This window comes from Amblyraja radiata, chromosome 6 (assembly GCF_010909765.2).
Source record: "Amblyraja radiata isolate CabotCenter1 chromosome 6, sAmbRad1.1.pri, whole genome shotgun sequence".
Lineage (NCBI taxonomy): Eukaryota > Metazoa > Chordata > Chondrichthyes > Rajiformes > Rajidae > Amblyraja > Amblyraja radiata.
This window is the reverse complement of record NC_045961.1, coordinates 83,261,441-83,268,897: the sequence shown is the minus strand read 5'-3', so window position 1 is coordinate 83,268,897 and position 7,457 is coordinate 83,261,441. Positions and strand designations below refer to the sequence as shown.

Below are 7,457 nucleotides of genomic sequence, written 5' to 3'. Positions count from 1 at the left end.
CGGCTTCCAAAGTCCGCAGGCCGTGCCGGGTGGAGACTGCTGCTGTTGGCCCTCTGCAAGGCGCCCCAGGACTCCACGATGTTGTTCAGCGCCGCCCGCGTTGGAAGCTCTCCGCACCAGAGCTCCACGATGTTGGAGCAGCGCGGTGACTCCAGCGCTGCGCCGCCGCTGTAGCAGCCCTGGTCCGGTTCCCGGTCCCCGGCAGGAAAGGCCGCTCCGTTCCAGCCGCGAGGTGGGGGGCGAGGACGCGACTCGGAGAAATAATCGCGTCCCCGCCAGGAAGAGACTGGGAAACGGTTTCCCCCTTACCCTGCCCCCCTCCCCCACATAGAAAAGTTAAAGTTTCCCCCAACACAAAACTTTAGACTAACTGAAAAAAAAAAAAGATTGAAATAACAGACAGGCTGTAGGTAGAGGCTGCTGCAGTGCAGCGCCCCCTACGTTGGCATTATCCTACGGCTTCCTGCATGTGGTCAGCGAGGTTGGTGATGTTCTCTTTTACCCCACTCCGGGTTAAACCAGTCACCGAGTCTGTATGACCACGCATGGTACAGATTAACTTGTATTGTCGGAGGTCCTATACCTTAATGCCGTCATCAATACCACCAGAGATAATCTGATCGTTTGTGCCATTAAATGTTGCTGCCAGTCCTTGGTACGTGTTTTGAAATGTATGGATTGCAGCCTTCTTCCGAATGTCCCATAGCTTCGCTGTTTCATCGTCGCTTCCTGTGCAGACCAACTGTCGTCCCCGTCGGGCTGGATAACATGAATTCACAAAGAATGTGTGACCTTTACGTCTTGTGATCTTTCATCCATTTCACTGTCCCTCTGTTACAGGGTTGTCTGTTGATGCTGGAAAAAGCATGCTGCCATCTGTGTTATAATGCAAATCCATCACTGCTCCACTGTGACCTTTCAATGTAGCATAATTATCGCAGTCGCCATATACATTCTAAAACAATATGATCAAATCCTGCAGATGCCAGTGTTGATCCATTCGGGTGAAATTTACAACATAGAAACATAGAAACATAGAAATTAGGTGCAGGAGTAGGCCATTCGGCCCTTCGAGCCTGCACCGCCATTCAATATGATCATGGCTGATCATCCAACTCAGTATCCCGTACCTGCCTTCTCTCCATACCCTCTGATCCCCTTAGCCACAAGGGCCACATCTAACTCCCTCTTAAATATAGCCAATGAACTGGCCTCGACTACCCTCTGTGGCAGGGAGTTCCAGAGATTCACCACTCTCTGTGTGAAAAAAGTTCTTCTCATCTCGGTTTTAAAGGATTTCCCCCTTATCCTTAAGCTGTGACCCCTTGTCCTGGACTTCCCCAACATCGGGAGCAACAATAATCTTCTCCCTCGTGACCCGTTAAAAAGCATTATAGGAGCTTGAAGACTCGAGGTTCTTGGTCCCGCATGCCCCACGGCCTGCTGTGGGCTCCCCTGCACCGAGGGCAGCAGCTTATCGTGGGGGTGCTTGGCCTGCACCAGTGCCATCTTGTTTGCAATTCCTTTTTACCAAACATTTTCTATTCTATTCATCAGATCCTGCCGACTACGCCAAATGTTACAAGGGAACAGGTTCAAGGATCTGACTAGTAGGACAGAAAAAGGCTCACTCATCCGTTTAATTACAAATCAGTTTTATTGGCAAGAGCGTACAAAAACAATACTTGTCTTGGTATGCGCGTGGTCTGGTTTACAGCCACATGCTGTAAACCGGTGCTGATCATGACTCAGTCCGTAAGTGAACCCCTCTCGTGCATAAACTAACTTCTGGCTTACTGGCGCCTGTCTTTATACAAGTAAGAAATCAGGTGTTGAAATAACCGCTGGTGAGTCCTGGCCAATAACGATGCTCCCAAATTCAAACTATATCCAATGGCCGGGGACTACATCCCAGCCAGTCTCCCCCATACCCCCCTTGGGAACAAAGCGCTATCAGCCGCAGACTTAGCGTGCAAATCAATACACACAGCGCTACAGACTTGGCGCGCAAAGGTAATACACACAGTGCTGCCGGTATGGCGAGCAAAGGTTTAAACAGAGCGCTGTCGGCTTAACGCGTGGGAATTTAAACAAAGAGCTGTCAGCTGCAGCACCATGGGTTCTAAATATAACGCTACCGGCCGTGGCAGTATTGGGCTTAAATATAACGTTACCGGCCACAGCGCTATGGTGCTATGGGTCACAGACTGTTCAGGCAAAATTCTCATATAACAGCCTCACTCTGACAAGGAGGAAGCCAAGGGCAGAAAGCTCAGTGTAGGAATGTGAGGGGGAGTTAGTGTTTAGCAACCGTGAGATCGGGTAGGTTTAGGTGGATTGATGTGTTGGTACGTTTCAGTAAAGGTGGGTCTAGAATGTCCTTTGTGAAGCATCAGCACCAACACAGATGGACCAAATGACCTGTTCTTCTGCCATAGTTAATTGCAAAAAACTCCAATAATCGGCATCTGACTGTTCAGAGTCTTGATGCTCCAGTACCTGGCTCACCCCATTGCCCGGAATGCAAGACAGGGATTCAGAATGTCAGTGGAGATACATCAATAGCTGATGGTCTGCAATGTGGCTGGGTCTGGGGTCAAGACTGTGAGCTGAGTGTGAAGCTGTGCTCCGGAACATGGGTGGATATGTAGACATAGCAGGAATCCGGAGAGCTTGTATATGTCCTGCTGCCTTTAAACTCACCGGTTTCACCGGGAAATCTATTATACTATTGTGTACAGGTTAAACAATAATGAAATGTAAACGTGCTTTAACCAGGAATAACATCCAACAATCCAGAACATTTCCCAATTCAAAATCACAAGAGTTGGAGTGTTAATGTAATTTAGAAATGAAATAATTAAGAGGTTTTGCCTTGATGATCTGACAACAGGCCAACTCAGATCAGATGAAGTATGTGAAACTAATCTTAATTACGAAGACTTTAAACCATCAGAAAGAGACAGGTCTCATGCTTGGTCAGACCAGAAAATGACTACAAGCTTCAGAGGTTAAAATGATACCTTCTAACACAATGCAACACATTGTACATTGTCTGGATGCTTTTTTTCCCAACATGTTTGATGTCTAAGACAGAAAAATTGTACTGTCACATCATCTGAAGCTTTTTGCAGTGAATGGAATGCCTGCGGAGTGTGGTCACAATGTCGTGAAAGACAGATCACAACCAGTACCCTCACCCGGGTGGCACAGTGGCGCAGCGCTAGTGTTGCTGCCTTACAGTGCCAGAGTCTCAGGATCGATGCTGACTATGGGAGCTGCCTGCATGGAGTTTGCACGTTGTCCCTGTGACCGCATGGGTTTTCTCCGGGTGCTCCGGTTTCCTCCCATATTCCAAAGAGGTGCAGGTTTGTAGGTTAATTGGCATCAATAAGGTGTAGGATAGAACTAATGTACAGGGTGATTGTTAGTCAGCATGAGCTCAGTGGGCCGGATGCCCTGTTTCCTCGATCTATCTCTAAACTAAATTAAACAATGCAATCATCTATCTCAGTCGTTGGTTAAGGGTCAATTACCATCGGGCTGGGTGCAGAAACCACACGCACGCACGCACGCACGCCCACACACACACACGCACGAACACACACACACACAAATCCAATTTTGTGTAATTGGATTCAACGTGCACTTGAGGTTCTGACCTGTAGATGGCAGGCTTGCACAACATTGCCGCAAGCAGTGCACTTCTGCCTCTGATTGATGCGCATGACGTCAACTGTCTTTGCGCAGCTGAGGATGGAGATTAACTGATAAGATTTAAGCAGAGTGATGAAGAAATTATTTGCTTTTACACCTTCATTGGAACAGAAATAAGCCACACCTCATCAGCGAACATTTTTGGCTTCGAATGCATGCAAATGTCGGAACAAGAGAAGCACATTTTGCTCTTTCAGCCTCTATCATTATTAATTACCATAAATTATAGTTGATCTATACCTACATACTGTTCCACAGCCTTAGTCCTGCAGCAGTTGTTATGCAAGGGTATTAAAAGTCTACCAAGCACAGTTTGCAAATGTTTAGCCTCAGTAGCTTCTCATGGGGTGGGTGGAGGGGTTCCAGATTTACACAGTCCTCATTGTGAGTTCAAGTTCAAGTGAGTTTATTGTCATGTGTCCCTGTATAGGACAATGAAATCCTTGCTTTGCTTAAGCACACAGAAAACAGTAGGCATTTACTACAAAACAGATAAATGTGTCCATATACCATGATATAAATATATACACACATGAATAAATAAACTGGTAGTGCAAATAACAGAAAGTGGTTGCTAATAATCAGAGTTTTGTCCGAGCCAGGTTTAATAGCCTGATGGCTGAGGGGAAGTAGCTATTCCTGAACCTGGTTGTTGCAGTCTTCAGGCTCCTGTACCTTCTACCTGAAGGTAGCAGGGAGATGAGTGTGTGGCCAGGATGGTGTGGGTCTTTGATGATACTGCCAGCCTTTTTGAGGCAGCGACTGCGATAAATCCCCTCGATGGAAGGAAGGTCAGAGCCGATGATGGACTGGGCAGTGTTTACTACTTTTTGTAGTCTTTTCCTCTCCAGGGCGCTCAAATTGCCGAACCAAGCCACGATGCAACCGGTCAGCATGCTCTCGACTGTGCACCTGTAGAAGTTAGAGAGAGTCTTCCTTGACAATCCGACTCTCCGTAAACTTCTCAGGAAGTAGAGGCGCTGATGAGCTTTTTGATAATTGCGTTAGTGTTCTCGGACCAGGAAAGATCTTCAGAGATGTGCACGCCCAGGAATTTGAAGTTCTTGACCCTTTCAACCATCGACCCATTGATATAAATGGGGCTGTGGGTCCCCCTCCTACTCCTTCCAAAGTCCACAATCAGTTCCTTGGTTTTGCTGGTGTTGAGGGCCAGGTTATTGCGCTGGCACCATATGGACAGTTGCTCGATCTCTCTTCTGTACTCTGACTCATCCCCATCAGTGATACGCCCCACAAAGGAGGAACTTACGACATTACTCTTGAACTGCCGGGCTTGAATTTTAAAGATCTTTTCCTTTTTAACCTTTCTATTGTCTATTGTCTATAACCCTTTTGTAGAGAACTCCCTCCCCACAAGCGAGAAAAAAATTACAATTAATCCATCAACTTCTGTGGATGCTGGTTTACACTAAAGATAGACACAAAAAGCTGAAGTAACTCAACAGATCAGGCAGCATCTCTGGATAAAAAGAATAGGTGACGTTTTGGGTCGACATCTTTCTTCAGATTAAGAGTCAGTGAGGGAGTCCACAATGGTCCATTGTTGGCTGGGCATGAGGTGATAACGAAGGAATACTGGTATCCTCTCTCAAACAGGAAACATTTAAATCCTATGTTCTCTTGACATGTGAAGCAAATTGTTCTTAAAATAGAAAATGGTGAAAATATTCAGCAGGTCAGGCAGCACCTACGGAGAGGGAAACAGAGTTAACGTTTCAGACTGAAGTCGCTTCATTTAAAATTTGGAATTAGCAAGGGGAAATTCAAATTGTCGCTCTTCATGCCTGAAAATGTTATTGGGGTCTTGTATAGCCAACTGTGAAGCAACTGCGACACATAAGAGTTCATTTTGAATGAATGAATGATACTTTATTGTCACAGGTGCCGAGATTCATCACATGTTGGCGCCAACAATGTTACAAAGTACCAAACAATCTGATCTATTGCATACCGCCACATGTGGCAGCAGTCTAACCCCCCCCCCCCCCCACCACCGGTCCCCCTTAGTTCTCGCCCCCTTCCCCCCCCCACACGCCAGTTATTAATTATAAATATTAAGATTACGATTTAACAAAGAATCTCCTATCTACAAAACAGTCGACCGGAGGGCCTGTTTCTGTGCTGCATTTCCCTATGACCATATTAATTCTATTTCTCTCTCCACAGATGCTACCTGACCTGCTTAGTCTTTCCAGCACTTTCTGTTTTTATTTCCGATTTACAACATCTGCAGTTGTGTTTTTACAGATTTTCTTATTCTTAAAATGAATCTGAAATCATGCTGTGAATGACGGGATCCTGCCTTCTAAACAAAGGGCTCATTAACAAGATTTTTTTTCAGTTTTCTTGAGATACAAGGTTGCCCAGGCGTGTTACCTTTCCTTTTTTAAAAATAAAATAATCCCTTTGTTTTAATTCCACCTTTGGTCCAATTAGTATCAGCTCTCACTTCTCACGACTAATTAAATGCAACTCTTAGTTAGTGCCTTAGTCATTAAAACATTGAGTTGTATTTAATTAACAAGGGGAAATGAAAACTGGCGTTAATCATGCCAAAAAATGTTCTTGGAGTCCTTTGTGACCAGCTGGAGAGTAACAGTGTAAATAAAGCACAAAGGATGTAATTTCATGAATATTAAGGTTATGTTAATAGAACAGCCACTCTGATTATTTTTATGACTATTACCTTAAGTTGATGGTTGGCTTTTCCCGACTCCGTCAAACTCTTTGACTCCATTGGGTGAGGTGGATCAAGTAATTCCAGGATTGCCTTTCGTTCTGATAATTTTTTTCCTGTAATATTGTCACCTTTGTGACATGTATGGTATCAGAAAATAATTTATTTATCTCAATTGCGATATTCTCACAATTGTGGCCTTGACTCTTGTACCTTCAAAATTTCTCCCAACTTCACGTCCTCTAAGATCTCCGCACTCCTAGAATTCTGGTCTGTTGCTTTACCTTGCCTTCAACTGCCAAGCCCCTTGGTTCTGAACTTCTCTCCTTGAGCACCTCCATCTCTGTACCTCTAGTTCTGTTTTCAAGAACCCCCTCAGCCCCTTCCCCCTCCCACCCCCCCACGCCACTTAACTGGAGCTAGATATACCTCTAGATATGTTTGCTTACGTGGTGGAAACAACTCAGAGAAGGTTTACTAGACAGTTGCTGGAAAGGGTGGTTTGTTTGAGGTGAGAAGGGTGGACAAGTTGGACAAATCGAGCATGTACACTTCACACTGCCTTGGGGAAGCAGGTAATCATGGCCCACTCACACCCCAATCATTCTCTCTTCATCCCTCTCCCATCAGCCAGAAGGTACAAAAGCCTGAAAGCACAAGCAACAGATTCAAAATCAGCTTTTTCCCCGCTGTTATCAGGCTCTTGAACAGACCTCTCATGTGTTAAGGATGTATTCTCGATAATCCAAACTATCTTTTTGTAGCCCTTGCTCTATATTTTTCTCTGTTTATTTTCTCTTTTGCGCTACCCGTTGCACTCATTCGAGGTGCAATCTGGCTGGATAACACACAAAACAAAGTTCTTCACAGTTTCTCAGTAAACATGACAAGAATTAAACCAATACCAATACCAACTCTATTTGGATGACATTTAGATATAGCACATTCTGGGGAGAGTGGTCATAATTCTAAAGGGCTGTATGACTATGTTCTGTGTTTCCGTGACATGCTCCAGAAACTAGTGATAAATCTTTGCCCAATT

At 45.1% G+C, this 7,457-nt stretch overlaps 1 pseudogene; it reads right to left on the bottom strand.

Annotated features, from left to right (window-relative positions):
* Nucleotides 1-448: 448 nt before the first annotated feature.
* Nucleotides 449-6,756, bottom strand: LOC116974726 (annotated as a pseudogene).
* Between the last annotated feature and the right edge of the window lie 701 nt (nucleotides 6,757-7,457).